The following is a 16,021-nucleotide window of genomic DNA, read 5'->3' on the forward strand; positions in this document are numbered from 1 at the left end:
GTGCCCCGGTCTGGGAGGATCCCATATGCCGCGGAGCGGCTGGGCCCGTGAGCCATGGCCGCTGGGCCTGCGCATCCGGAGCCTGTGCTCCGCAACGGGAGAGGCCACAACAGTGAGAGGCCCGCATATCGCAAAAAAAAAAAAAAAAAAACTGACAACCCCATACCCTGGTGCCTTTCTCACCTTCTGAGATGGCCCACCCTTTGTCTGTGGAGTGTTTCCCCCAAGGCTGCTCTCACCTTCTGAGATGGCCCACACTCTGTCTGTGGAGTGTGTTTCTCTGTAAATGAATCCACTTCTTACCTATCACTTTGTCTCTCACTGAATTCTTTCTGCTATGAGACAACAAGAACCTGAGCTTCATTAAGTCCTGAAACCATGTGTGTGATCTCAGTTGGAAGACCATGGGTTTTGTCTGGGTTCGAGTCCCGGCACATGGGTTCAAGTGCCAATCTGAGGTGCAAGGTTTCACAAGCATTCAAATTTCATGTCCCTTTCCTGTTAATATGTTGAATAAGCAAGCTCATCAGTGCTACTTATTACCTTATTAAATTTTTTTGCCTTAGGGACATAAACCAATTACTATGTATGATTTTGGATATTTACAAAAAGTTCTATGTGGTTCCCACCCACATATACTTGATTAAATTTACCAGGGGTCACCTCTAAAATGGCTTAATTAGGCCGAAAGTATATTTATGAATCATAATGCTCCTAATATTGCTGTCCCTTCAACTTTCACCAGCATCTATTTCCCCAGACTTGCCACTTGTAGCTTTTCTTGTCTGAGAAATACCTCACTTAATTAAGGCCTTTCTTCAAGGCTTAAGACATTTAACAAATAACAAAAACTATTTACTGGACCTTGACTAGCAATTTCAATTTAGCAACATTCTCTACACATCATTTTCATTAACAGAAGTTCATAACAACAAATAATTCTGTCAGGTTCCCACAGTGTTTAGAACATGTGCAGACTTGTGCCATACTAAAATGTTTTTAAACAGTTATCTGAAAATAGAATGGATAAGCAAAATGTGGTATATACATGCAATGAAATATTATTCCACCTTAAAAAGGAAGGAAATTCTGACACAGGCTACAACATGGATGAACTTTGAGGACATTATGCTAAAGTGAAAAGAACTAGTCACAAAAAGACAAATACTGTATGATTCCACTTATATGAGGTACTTAGAGTAGTCAAAATCGTAGAGACAGAAAGTATAACGGTGGTTGCCAGGAGCTGGGGGGAAGAGAGAATGGGGAGTTGCTGTTTAATAGGTAGAGTTTCAGTTTTACAAGGTGAAAAGTTATGGGGACGGATGATAGTGAAGGCTGCACAGCAATGTGAATGTATTTAATGCTGCTGAACTGCACACTCAAAAATGGTTAAGATGGTAAATTCTGTTGCTTGTATTTTAACACATACACAAAAAGAAAAAAAAGATGCCATTACTAAATAAATAAAGTTTCCCATTATTATGTAATGGATGTAGATAATCACCAACTCCCAAATACTAGACAGAAGATTTTACAACACTGCTCAAGTGCAAATGATACAATCAGGTAAGGGAAAAGTACAGTTATCTGGATAGACAGGTTTTTTAGATCTTTTACTTACTTTCATACTGAAATACTAATTTTAAATTTTAAAAATACGAGTTCTTCTTAGGCAGACAAAACCCATTTATCTCAACTAATTTCCCAATCCTCAATTAAAAGCACAGAAATATAAAAGCTATAAATAAACCCAGAAGAAGAAATAACAATGAAAGATGTCAACAAAATATTGGGGGAAAAAAGTGAACAGACTGGTTAAGGATAAAGGTTCAACGTTTATTTCTGCTCACTCCTAAAAAAAGGGTGGGGGACTTAAAAAGCATACGCACAGACAAAAGATAACAACATCAAAGTTCTGGAAGGTAGAAAGTAGAAGGAATAGATAACTGACTAAGCAGAGCACAGCTGATATTCAAGCCAGCAGCGGGAGATACCCTAAACAAAGAAAGCTCTTCTGAACCAAAGAACCTAAGAAAGTCTAAGGAATTAGTCACCAAGTAGCTACTAAAGTAGGGTGGCAGATGGGGCTGAAAACAGGAGGATTATTTCAAAGTCCACGGAAGAAGCAGTTAGACCCACTCTAAGCCCTACACCCACACCATGACCCCACTCAGACCAGAACTGCCCTTCCTTCCTAACGTTAGAAGGCTGGACATTGGGAGGTCCCCAGATGGTGGAGTAGGAAGACCCTGATCTCACCTCCTCTCACAAAACTTACAATTATGTACAGAACAACTATTGAGGAAAAAGACCCTGACCCTAACTAACCCTAACCTACCAGAAAAGATCTTCTACAACTAAAGATATAAAGAAGGAACCACAACAAGATGGGTGAGAGTGGGGAGTCCCAGTACAGTCACGACCCATGCCCCTGGTTGAGGAACCCACAAACATAAGAATAATTACCATTGCAGAGATTCTCCCCAAGGAGCAAGGGGTCTGAGTCCCACATTGGACTAACCAGCCTGGGGATCCTATGCCAGGAAGACAAGCCCCCAGAATGTTTGGCTTTGAAGGCCTGTGGGGCTTACATCTGGGAGCACCAGAGGGCTGTGGGAAATAGAATGGAGTCTCTTAAAGGGCACACAAGCTCTCACATGTGCTGGGACCTTTAAGGCAGAAGTAGTAATTTCAAAGGAGCCTGGGTCAGAACTACCTGCTGATCTTGAAGAGTCTCCTGGAGAGGCAGAAGGCAACTGGAGTTCACGCTGGGGACATAGATACTTGTGGCAGCCATTTTGGGGAGCTTGTTCTACCACATGGACACTGGTGCAATCACCATTTTGGAATCCCCCTTCTACCACTAGTATGGTGTGTGTGTGTGTGTGTGTGTGTGTATACACACACACACACACACACACAATGGGAGCTTGTTCTACCACATGGACACTGGTGCAATCACCATTTTGGAATCCCCCTTCTACCACTAGTATGGTGTGTGTGTGTGTGTGTGTGTGTACACACACACACACACACACACACACAATGGAATACTACTCAGGCACAAAAGAGAATGAAAATTTGCCATTTGCAACAACATGATGGACCTGGAGGGTATTACACTTCGTGAAATAAATCAGAGAAAGTCATATACTGTATATTATCACTTATATGTGGAATCTAAAAAAAACAACAAATGAATGAATATAACAAAACAGAAACAGACTCATAGATAGAGAGAAAAAATTAGTGGTTACCAGTGGGGAGAGGGAAGGGGGGAAGGGCAAGATAGAGGTAGGGGATTAAAAGATATAAACTACTATAAAATCAATACATAAAATAAATAAGCTACTAAAGGTTGCTGACTAACAATCAATCAACCAATCAATCACCTACAAGGATATGTAGCCAATATTTTACATTTATTTAATTTATTTTTTTGGCTGTGCCATGCGGCATGTGGGATCTTTAGTCCCCAACCAGGGACTGAACCCATGCCCCCTGCATTGGGAGCATGGAGTCTTTTTTTTTTTCTTTTTAACATCTTTATTGGAGTATAATTGCTTTACAGTGTTGTGTTAGTTTCTGCTGTATAACAAAGTGAATAAGCTATATACATACATATATCCCCATATCCCCTCCCTCTTGCGCCTGCCTCCCACCCTCCCTATCCCACCCCTCTAGTTGGACACAAAGCACCAAGCTGATCTCCCTGTGCTATGCAGCTGCTTCTCACTAGCTAACTGTTTTACATTTGGTAGTGTATATATGTCTATGCCACTTTCTCACTTCATCCCAGCTTACCCTTCCCCCTCCCCAGCAACTTTATTTTTATTTATTTATTTATTTATTTTGATATTCTTAATGGAGCATGGAGTCTTAACCACTGGACTGCCAGGGAAGCCCAGTAGCCAATATTTTAGGATAAATATAAATGAAGTATAATCTATAAAAAATTTGAATCCTACCTGAAACTAATATAATATTGTAAATTATACCTCAATTTAAAAAAGTAAAATAAATAAGAAAAATAAAAAGGACTGGACATTAACTTTTTAGAAACAGTGAATCAAAAACATGGTGAACTTTGGTTATCAAAGCCTTTATGAGACACTCCCTCTCCCACCTCTTGAGCCTCCTTCCTCACTAAGCTTGAAAAATACTGGCAGCTACAATGGACGCTTTCATCAAGTGACTGGTGATCCTTGGCTGTCCCATTCACATCTGAGCATTAGGCACCAAAAAGCCAGAAACTCAGGGTATATGAGTGAGGCTGGTAAACTGGTAGGGCTCAAAGAGGGTCATCAGAAACAAGCTGGGCGCAGCCTCACCCTTTTTTCTATGTAAAGAAACCTCAAAAGAGGAAAGAAAGTGTCAATATATAGAGGTTTTTCCCTCCAAAGACACTTAATTTCTCCAGAGAAGCCTCCAATCTCCTGCTGAAGACAAGTTTTCAACTCCTTTGGGTGAGTTACAGGAGTGCAACTGCTGGATCATACGGTAAGAGTATGTTTATTTTATAAGAAACCATCAAACTGTCTTCCAAAGTGGCTGAACCATTTTGCATTCCCACCAGCAATGAGGGAGAATTCCCAATGCTCCATGATCTCTCCAGCATTTGGTGCTGTCAGTGTTTTTGGATTTTGGCCATTCTAATAGGTGTGAGATAGCAACTCATTATCTTAAAAGATACCCCTTTGGGGACTTCCCTGGTGGTCCAGTGGCTAAGACTAGGCACTCCCAATGCAGGAAGTCTGGATTTGATCCCTGGTCAGGGAACTAGATCCCACATGCCACAGCTAAAGATCCCGCACACTGCAATGAAGATCACGCATGCCCCAACTAAGACCAAATAAATAAATAAATAAATATTTTTAAAAGATATTATCTTTTGCAAATATTTTCTCCCAGTCTGTAGCTTGTCTTCTAGTTCTCTTAGACAACCTTAGTTTTTTTGAAAAGCAAATTTATACATGGAACTAATCTAATATTGAAGAGTTTAAGTTTCCTTGATTTATCTTAAGGATGAATGTTATTAAGCAAATTCAGTTGTTTTGAGTAACAGCTCCTGGCATATTAACAATATTGCTTTCATATTTGTTTGATGCCTACTTCTATTCACACATACTCTACAAAACAGTAACCTCAAAACTATTACAGAGATAACAGGACATTTTGCCTTCAATTAAAAAAACGGGGCCTCCCTGGTGGCGCAGTGGTTGAGAGTCCGCCTGCCGATGCAGGGGATACGGGTTCGTGCCCCGGTCTGGCAGGATCCCATATGCCGCGGAGCGGCTGGGCCCGTGAGCCATGGCCGCTGGGCCTGCGCATCCGGAGCCTGTGCTCCGCAACGGGAGAGGCCACAACAGTGAGAGGCCCGCATACCGCAAAAAGAAAAAAAAAAAAAAAAAAACAAACTTGCTGACAAATGCTCAGCACAACATTACTTTCAAGACTGATAAGTGTTTAAATAACACTTTACACCCATAAAGTGTTTTTAAACTCATGTTTGTCATGCAATATGTAAAAGTTTGGGGAACACTGAAATTAAAACGGACACTTTTACATTTGCTTCTTCAACTAACAGTGGAAGAGCAGAGATAATCTTTTCTTGCCGTAGTCATTATTCTACAGCAAGAATTTTCACATTTTCTCCAACACTGGTTTCAAAGGCAGTTGTACAATAAGTGGGGGGGGAAAGAATGCTTCTTCACAGTAAATTGCCACTTAGTAAATGTATAATAAATAAAGATTTAGGAAAGTCACCATTTTGGGAGTTCCCTGGCGGTCCAGTGGTTAGGACTTGGAGCTTTCACTGCTGTGGCCTGGATTCAATCCCTGGTCAGGGAACTAAGATCTCACAAGCCGTGTGGCGCAGCCAAACAAACAAATCACAATTTTTCAATCATCACAGGAATAACTGGTTCAAGCAAATCACCAGTGGATGATAAAACCACTGTAAATATACCTTTTGCAAACAAATTTTCACAGTCTTCCTGCTTATTGACTTATTAATTACAAAGAGAAGTCAGATGAACACAATCTTAACAAAGTAATCAAAGAAACATACCAACTGAAAAACTGACATTACATTCTCTTGATGTGATGTAGGGAGAAGGACATGTCACTTATGTAGCTTTTACATTAAAACTGTATAGGGGCTTCCCTGGTGGTGCAGTGGTTAAGAATCCACCTGCCAATGCAGGGGACATGGGTTTGAACCTTGGTCCGGTAAGATTCCACATGCCACAGAGCAACAAAGCCCCTGCGCCACAACTACTGAGCCTGCGCTCTAGAACCCGCAAGCCATAACTACTGAGCCTGTGTGCCCCAACTACTGAAGTCCACGCATCTAGAGCCCGTGCTCCGCAACAAGAGAAGCCACCGCAATAAGAAGCCCGCGCACCGCAATGAAGAGTAGCTTCCGCTCACCGCAACTAGAGAAAGCCCACGCGCAGCAACGAAGACCCAACGCAGCCAAAAAAAACCCAACAACTGTATAACCCAAATCTAACCATGAGGAAGCAATCAGATGAGCTTATATTGAAAGACAGGGCATTTTACATAATAATGGGCTTGTACTCTTCGAAAAAGTCAATCTTATGAGAGAAAAAGTCTGAAGAACTGTTTTAGAGTAAAGGCAATAGGAGTATGACAACTAAATACAATGCTTAACCGAGGACTTTTTTTTTTTTTTAAGTTGCTATAAAGGAGGGTATTGAAACAATTTGGCAACATTTGAATACTGACTGTATACTACATAACCAGTATTGCATCAATATTAAATCTCCTGAATTTGATACAATTACACTTTGTTCAATGTTCTTGTCTTAAGAGATACAAGTAACTTTTCTCAAGAGTCCAGGGGAAAAGAAAAAAGTAAGAAATCGTGTGTTGTTCTATTATAAAGTATGTGATACATACAGAGAGAAGTAAAGCAATGTGGCCAAGAGAGAACAATGTATGCAATGTAGGTGAAGAGTATATGAAAGTTCACTTTAATAGTCTTACAATTTTTCTGTATATCTTAATTTTTCCAAAAAAATCGAGTAACAAACAAAATCCATTCTTATCAAATGGTCTATAGCAGGGTAAAGATCTTAACTAACTTTCACCCAGCATAAAAGTTTTCTATCTCCTTGTAGACCTATTTCAAATACAATTTTTCCAACATCTGAATGACTGCTCTAGCTATACTTCCAAGATCCCATCACAGGATATCCTTGCCTTGAGAGTGAAGGAGACAAGGAGTTCAATGCACTGCGCCATGTCAGATACAAGTTTCAAAACTTGGAGGACATCCAACAACAATGTGGACTGAACTAAAGTTATCAGTCACACCCCACATACCGAGTTTCAAAACTCGGAGGACATCCAACAACAATGTGGACTGAACTAATGTTATCAGTCACACCCCACCCCTGCCCACTACAGGTACATAAAAATGCAAATAAGATATGACAATAAAAAGGTTTTGATACACAGCTAAACCAGAAAGATTGAAAAATCCCAGGTTCCAGAAAAAAAGGTAAGTTAAAGCCATAGATATAAGGGAAAATTGATGCCAGGGAGCTGAGGTTTATGGAGAGCAAGGTCAGATTCTTATAATGAACACATGAGAACAAGAGTGGGGTGTGAGGGAATCATGCCTCAAGCTTATGGGCAGGTAGAAACCTCCCCTGCAGAAAACCCCAGAGCCAAGTGCTCCTTGATCAGAGGCCAGAAGAATCCTAGAAAAGCAGTGAAGAGCTTTGCCATCTATCATGGCAAGGTTGTGAGGTGGGGAAGTTACTCTCAAACCTTCAAAAGCATACATCAGTAAGGTACACAGATATAAGATCCAAAATTACACTACCTACATAGATGGTAAGGAAACAAAAAGCCAAGAAATTAACCTAAAAACTTGTCCAAAACCACTGAAACTCCTAGAAACAGGCAGAAGGAAGCCTGAAGGAGAGAAGCTTTCACAGACTTGGATCATCAACAGCCTACTGCCAGGCCATTCATAACCCTTCCTTCCAACTTTTAGCTAGATGAACTCAGAATTTAAAAATCTGCAGACTGCACGTGGAAATAAAACACCAAGAACTCAAAAGAACAAGACAATGTGAGAGACTACACATCTGAGATAGGAGACTGGGCAAGCTAAGAAGAAATACGCTTATTTATGAACTTGTTAAACACGTTGACTTACAATGTTAAGGCAGTAGGTTAAAATTTTTTAAAGAATCACTTTATATAGTTTTTCTTAACAGAGTTATAATTCACATACCATAAAATTTACCATTTTAAGGTGTACAATTCAGTGCTTTTTAGTATATTCACAAGGATGTGCAACCATCACCACATTTTTATCACACTGAAAAGAAATCCCACATCTGTTATCCATCACTCCCCTTCCCCTTCTCCCTGTCTTTGGCAACTACTAGTATGCTTTACTGCTATGGACTTGCTTATTCTGGAAGTTTCACATAAAGGAAATCCTATGTCACCTTTTTGTGAACTGCTTCCTTCACTTAGCATGTTTTCAAGGTTCACTCTGTATTTTAGCAAGTGTCAGTACGTCATTCCTTTTTATGGCTGAATAATATTCCACTGAATTGGCAGACTACATTTTGTTAATTGACTCATCAAGTGATGGACATCTAAGTTGTCTCCACTTTTTGGCTACTGTGAATAATATTCCTGAGAACACTCATGGGTAAGTTCTGGTGTTAACATATGATTCTCTTGGGTATACACCTACAAATGAAATTGCTGGATCATATGGTGATTCAACATTTAATGTTTTTGAGGAACTGCCAAACTGTTTTCCAAGGCAGCCATGCCATTTTACATTTGGTAATGGCTTAATTTTAAGATTAGGGTATATAATGAGTACAGAGATGACAGACATTATGAATGGGTCTTTCTTTTTTCTTTTTTCTCCAAGTATTTCCTTGTTACTCCTTTCCCTTTTAATCCATAATATACAACCCAGATAAATAGGCTACTGCTGTATTCTTTAAGGTTTTTTTTTATTTACAAAAACAATGGATAGTTCTTCTCTCAGAAAACAAATGTAGTTGTAATTTGTATGACTTCAAGCTAATTTTAAAAAGTTTTTATTATGAAAAATTCTACACATCACTCAGCTTCAACAGTGTAGAATAAGGTCTGCCCTTAGCCTCTGCCAGAAACACAGGTAATTTCTCCCTGGAAGAAAATAATGTTGTCCTAACCCATAAATTATCTCTATAATTATTCATATACAATTTCTGGCACATGTTAAAGTAAACCAGGCACTCAGGGAGACAAACACAAATTATCAAAATCCAAAAGATATTAGAAACACATTAACAGTTATCAGACACAGACCTTAAAATTACTATGCTTAATATGTTCAATTAAATGAAGCACAAAATTGAGAATTCGGACAGAGAACAAAAATGTATAAAAAGTAGGTAAGTATGATCCAGCCAGATTAGTAGGGAAACATAAAAGTGAGCAAAAGAGACTAACAGTAGATTACAGTAGGGAGTCAATGCAGATTCTTCTATAGGTAAAAATTTAGGGACATTAATCTGAATATAGAGAGGGGGAGATGAAATAAAGGGACTAGAGGCAGGAAGACCAGCTAGGAAGCCATTTCAGTAATCCAGATGAGAGTTGGTGATAGCACTGGATTAAGGTGAGGCAGTCAATAAAGGAAGGAAAGAGCAAATAATTTCAAAGAAACAACTGAATAATTTGGCAAGAGATTATACAAAAATGACCCCAGATAATATCTCCAGCCCCTAAAACTGGGGAAAGTTGATTAACATCAATTACTGAAAAAATAATTATGCTTTCCAATATTTAACAGTTTTTAAATGTTCTGGATTCAGGCTTAAAAGCTCAGTATGGCAAATCAGGAACAGTTAATAAGAAAAAAGTTAAGGGAGTTCCCGGCGGTCCAATGGTTAGGACTCTGCGATTCCGCTGCACGGGGCACGGGTTCAATCCCTAATCAGGAACTGAGATCCCGAAAGTTGGGTGGTGCAGCCATAAAACAACCCCCCCCAAAAAAAACCCAGTTAGGTACAAGTTCAAGGGTAAAGAGAACAAAACTGTAATTTCCCCACTTTCTAGGCATCAGAATTAGTAAATCATAAAGATCTTTTTTTTCCATTTAGAAAGTTCTTTGTAGACAAATGAGAAACAGAATGGAAAAGTTTAAACAACTGAAATAGTCTTCTACCAAAAGAGTTACAAAGAAAGTCTGAAAATAAAGAAGGAAGCAGAGATACACTCACTTGGGAGGGGGGCGGAAAGACGAAGAGAAAAGAAAGAAAAGAAAAATAAAGCAGGGCCTTCCCTGGTGGCGCAGTGGTTAAGAATCCGCCTGCGGGCCTCCCTGGTGGCGCAGTTGTTGAGAGTCCGCCTGCCGATGCAAGGGATACGGGTTCGTGCCCCGGTCTGGGAGGATCCCATATGCCGCGGAGCGGCTGGGCCCGTGAGCCATGGCCGCTGAGCCTGTGCGTCCGGAGCCTGTGCTCCGCAACGGGAGAGGCCACAACAGTGAGAGGCCGGCGTACAGCAAAAAAAAAAAAAAAAAAAAAAAAAAAAAAGAATCCGCCTGCCAATACAGGGGACACGGGGTCGAGCCCTGGTCCGGGAAGATCCCGCATGCCGCGGAGCAGCTAAGCCCGTGCACCACAACTGCTGAGCCTGCTCTCTCAAGCCCGCGAGCCACAAATACTGAAGCCCACGTGCCACAACTGCTGAAGCCTGTGCACATAGCGCCTGTGCTCCGCAACAAGAGAAGCCACCGCAATGAGAAGCCCGCTCACTGCAATGAAGAGTAGCCCCCGCTCGCAGCAACTAAAGAAAGCCCATGTGCAATGAAGACCCAACGCAGCCAAAAATAAAATAAGTAAAATAAATACATTAAAAAAAAAGAAAAAGAAAGCAGAAGTGTCAATATTTATGACAATTCCAGACCAGAAGTGATGAAATGAGATTAAAAGGGACATTCAGTAATGATAATCTCTGAAAATATGATAGCCATAAACCTTTACATATAAGCAATATAGCAATAAAATACATAAAGCAAAAATTCCTAGAGATACTAGGAGAGCTTGATAAAACCAAAACTATACCTGAAGATTCAACATACCTCTTTGATACATCAAGTAGATATAAAAAAATTTTGAGGATCTGAATAATAAAAACAAGTCATTCATATATATATATATACACAGAGAGAGAGAGAGAGAGATATGGTGGCATATAGTGCGAGTCACTCAATCTTTCTGTAGTTCAGATTCCTTTCTCATAGGGTTGTGGTGAGGATTAAATGAGATAGTTCCTGTAAAGAGTACTTGCCACATATGAGATCCTCAATAAAGCTCTTGGTTATCTAACTCTACCTTTCACATTATTCTCTTAGGTTCAAGGGACACCACAAACTGATCATGTTCTTGACCATTAAAAAATTTTTTTTCCAAGATGTTATTGCCCATAATCCAATAAACTAGAAACATATAATAAAGTTAACCGTGTATACACTAGGAAGCTTTATAATCAACATTGAAATAAAAACGAGTTACAAATGATCTAGAAATTAACAAAATGAAGAATATTTGACAACAAATGAGACACAGCAAAAGAAGAATTCAGAGGAAAATTTATAGTCTTTATAATTAAAAAAAATCTCAAGTAAGTATTCAATTTAAGAAACCAGAAAGTAAAGTAAACCAAAAGAAAATGGGAAGTGGGAATAAAGATAAAAGACAAAAAGCTGTGTTTGATTAACTAAGGAACAATTTAAAAACCAGTCTAAAGAATACATAATGCCAATATCTGATTTCTTGAAAATTCCAACAGAAATAGATTAAAGCATAAAAACACCCTTAAGCTTATATTTAAAACAGGGCATTTAAACCTCTACAAGTATTTCTCTACATAATCTCTCCTAATGACATAATAGCTCTGGGCAATACAGGAGGAATGTGAGGGTGGCGACAAACCACCCTGGAAATCCTTGAAAGAATAATATGATTTTTAACTCTATTTCGTTCATATTTGTATGAATCAAAAGTCAAGAGTGAAAACAGTATTTTCCAAAATAAGAATACTGGGTTATCACTTCTATACATTCTTTATTTACCTTTATTTTTACTAAGATACTATTGACAGACTGGGCATGTTAATTGAGCTGTTTTTCTATGTAGTGGTGATTCACTATCTTCTCCCTTCTCTTGTAACCAAGGGCATATGGGGGACACCACCAGGGCAAAAACAAATTTCTTGTGCCACCTATACTGGTATTTAGAGGCCTTCTCTAACAAACTGGCTCACATTTACTCTACAGTTAAAACAATTATTTAAAATTAATTTTACATCCTCTTAAGGGATTTAAAATCTTTTTAAAGATTCAAAACTAATTTTACATCCCTTTAAGGATTTTAAATCGTTTTAAGATTTAAAACCCAAACTTCAAGTTGTTGTTTTTTTGTTTTTTTGGGGGGGTGGCGTGCACCACTCGGCATGCGGGATCATAGTTCCCTGACCAGGGATCAAACCCGTGACCCTCTGCGGTGGAAGCGTGGAGTCTTAACCACTGGACTTTGAGGAATTTCCAAGAAAAGTTTCTTTTTCCCCTTGGTCATAGAGGTTTCTAGTTAGCCTCCTCTGCATTCTCCCTTTGCATACACTGCCTATATCCTGTCAGGGACTACCTGCAGTTTTTACTGCTCTCCACAATTTGACAAAGAGGAGGCAAGGACGAGTAACCCCGTGCACCCTCTCTTCTATTAAATCCATGCATGAAAAAATGAGGCCCTATGGAAATTTATTTTACTCAACTCAACACCCCAAGTTGGAAATTACTTCTAAATTATCCACACATAAAGTTTAGGCAAGCTTTTTCCAAGAATAAACTTTTAGTAAAGTATACATATTTTAAGACTCTAAAGTCAACATACAAGCCAAAAAAATCTTAAGCAATATAGTAGTTCAAATATTAGCTGAATAGCCTGCATTTCTTACTCAGTGAGTTTCTATACTTTTCTTCCATTAAAAAATAAAACCAGGGACTTCCCTGGTGGTCCACTGGTTAAGACTCCTCGCTCCCAATGCAGGGGGCCTGGGTTCGATCCCTGGTCAGGGAACTAGATCGTGAATGCTGCAACTAAGAGCCTGCATGCCACAACTAAAGATCCGGGGTGCTGCAAAGAAGACCCTGCACGCGACAGTGAAGATCCTGCGTGCTGCAGCTAATACTCAGCGCAGCCAAATAAATAAATTTTTTTTTAATTTTTAAAATTTATTTTTGGCTGTGTTGGGTCTTCGTTGCTACGCGTGGTCTATCTCTTGTTGTGGTGAGCAGGAGCTACTCTTCATTGCGGTGCACAGGCTTCTCACTGCAGCGGCTTCTCTTGTTGCGGAGCACAGGCTCTAGGCATGAGGGCTTCAGTAGTCGCAGCATGCAGGCTCAGTAGTTGTGGCTCATGGGCTCTAGAGCACAGGCTCACTAGTTGTGACGCATGGGCTTAGTTGCTCCGCGGCATGTGGTATCTTCCCGGACCACAGATCAAACCCATGTCCCCTGCATTGGCAGGCGAATTCTTAACCACTGCGTCACCAGGGAAGTCCCATAAATAAATATTTTTTTAAATAAATAAAAACAACAAAAAAACTTAAGTTGAATAATAAAGGGTCATAGAGTGAGGAATGCAGTGCTCCAACCATAGTGTTATGAATGTCATTTTCATCTCTTCTATAATAATGTAAAAAGTGTTTAAAAAGTAAAAGTTTTATGGATTTCCAAGCATTACTAAGATTAAATAAGTTCCCTCCAGATAAAAATTCCAAAATAAATAACTTCCACTCCCAATGGAACAAAATGTAATTGCAGAGCTTTGGTAATGAACCTTATCAAGTGACAGCAATAAGTTCTATAGTGGTTGCCCTTTCTGATTAGTCAAAATTATCTTTGAAAACTCACTCATGTAGTAGGTCTCATGTCTTTGGAAGCTCAATGTTAATGTCTTAGGCTTCTTTTTGCATTTAGGCTATGGACACCCTGCTCTGAGTCATGGAGGTCATAAGCTGATGCAGCTGAGTGGATGCAAGCAGGAAAGACAATGGAAAAAAAGAGATTTCTTGCCCCCACCTCCATACAGTACAATTCCAGTACGTGTATAGGGTAGGACTGAATTGTGTCCAGCTGATTTTTAGTCCTTAAATAAAACAATATAATTTGGAGTATTTAGTAGCTGAAGATCTGCAGTTTTTGATCTGCAGTTTACACTTGAGGGGAAAAAAAATACAAATTATAAGAACTGTTAGGTGTAAGTAAAGAAATAGCAATTTTTATGAAATGTAAATCTCGAAAGTTGCCATAGCCGTCTTAACTTCCGACCCAAAGGGGTACAATTTGAAAACAGTGGGAGAATTAACTACATGCATTTTACTATACAGATCAATACATATGACATTTGCGTCATCACTTATTCATCATCCCCTGGGTATGAAAAATATTAACTCAGGATTCCCTTCCACAAGCACTTACAAGACTTCTGCTCGGCTGAAAAATGGAGTTGAAAGAAACAAACAAAAACATATAATTTAATTGGAGTCACAATATCGACACATGAAAGGACTAACACATAAAACAACACACAATAACCTGGAGTTAATTTAGTGTAAAGAAAGGATCTGTTGTTTCTTATTATTGCACATCTCCCATTGAAGGTGTTCAATAAATTCTACCACCTTAGGAGATGACTTTTAAAGTAAGTGTAATGAAAAAATAGGCACTTTCGTTCTTTAAATATTCGTTCATTCACATCCATTCCCCCGCCCTCCACCCCTCTCTCTCTGGCTGTGGGATGGCCAGAGAGGAAGGAATACTAAAAGTGAAACGCTACACTGAACTGACCAGAAAAACTTGGTAAATAACTGAGAAAGTGAAAACTGAGATGAGTTAGTGATGAATCCAAGAAGGTGCTTAGCCACTTACCCAGAGATTTACTTAATGAGAATGGATCGCAGGTTTCCACAGGTCATTCCACTGCCAGTAAGAGAGTCGTGAACCTTGGGTCCCTTTTTGCACTAGTCAAGTCACCCTCACCTACACGCGGAGTACATAGTTGGCACTCAACAAATCTTCATTGAATGAAAACCTATCTCATTCATACTGGTACCCAACCACAGAGTTATGGGCCCACAAATTCCTTCCAAAAAGCCTTACGACTTAACCCAAAGAGCTGAGAAAGCAGAGTCGAAAGCTCTGGGCATCTCTGTAAGGACTGGGAATGATCAAGGGCCAATGAAGCCTACAGTAAGTAACCTGACTTCCCAAAGAAAGCTTAGGGGACTGACCTACAGCTAGTAGGCTTCGGCTTCGCCAGGACGTACCCGACAGGCCGCAGGCCGCAGGTCCACAGCCTCCCACCCGGGGGCGCTGAGAGATCCGGGGGTATCCCCTCTAAAGTTAGTACCTGTGAAGCTGCGACACAGAGAGTGGCTCGGGGCTCTCATTACGGAGGCCGGGGCCTGGGGCCGGCCAGCTGCGCCTCTTGGCTGAGAGCTCCGCGCTCCGGAGCTGCACTGACAGCACGGGTCGCAGATAATACCTCACGCCTCAGGAGCCTCGTGGCTCGCAGACCCCGGGAGTTTCGTTCCCAAGACTGCGCGAGTTGTCGCACTCACGTCTACAGGCGCTCTTCAGGGCTTCCCTCACAGCTCAAGTGATCACTCCTGCCTTCAGCCCAGCAGCCGGTCGCTTCCCGGCGCCGCCATCGTTACTGTTTGTTTTCATCCGCTTCGGTGACGGCGGTGGGAGGAAGAGGGCTATGGGGGAAATACAGCTATGTAACCTCAGCCGCCCTTTCGGCACAGTGTGGATGACCTACTTAATCTCTTCCCTCTTTGACGTTCCCATAAAAACTGGTTTCCTTACCATGTAAGTCTGATTCACCAATCTCTTCAAGCGTCTCAGAAAACAAAGGCGTAAAGAGGCGGTCTTTGAAAGAGCGTGAACCTTTGGGCC

General features: G+C 40.3%; 1 protein-coding gene across 8 annotated transcripts in view; it reads right to left on the reverse strand.

Annotated features, from left to right (window-relative positions):
- ATG13 (autophagy related 13) overlaps positions 1-16,019 on the reverse strand; it is a 48,824-nt gene extending 32,805 nt beyond the window's left edge. Inside the window, exons 1-3 of one of the 8 annotated variants that reach the window (XM_082626918.1) lie at positions 15,932-16,015; positions 15,471-15,822; positions 14,990-15,100 (exon numbers count right to left, since the gene is read on the reverse strand). The gene's annotated coding sequence lies outside the window, so the exon portion shown is untranslated. The other 7 variants (XM_082626924.1, XM_082626920.1, XM_082626917.1 and 4 more) reach the window with 7 other exon arrangements.
- Between the last annotated feature and the right edge of the window lie 2 nt (positions 16,020-16,021).

Source organism: Mesoplodon mirus, assembly GCF_964341445.2.
Source record: "Mesoplodon mirus genome assembly, chromosome: 7".
NCBI lineage: Eukaryota > Metazoa > Chordata > Mammalia > Artiodactyla > Ziphiidae > Mesoplodon > Mesoplodon mirus.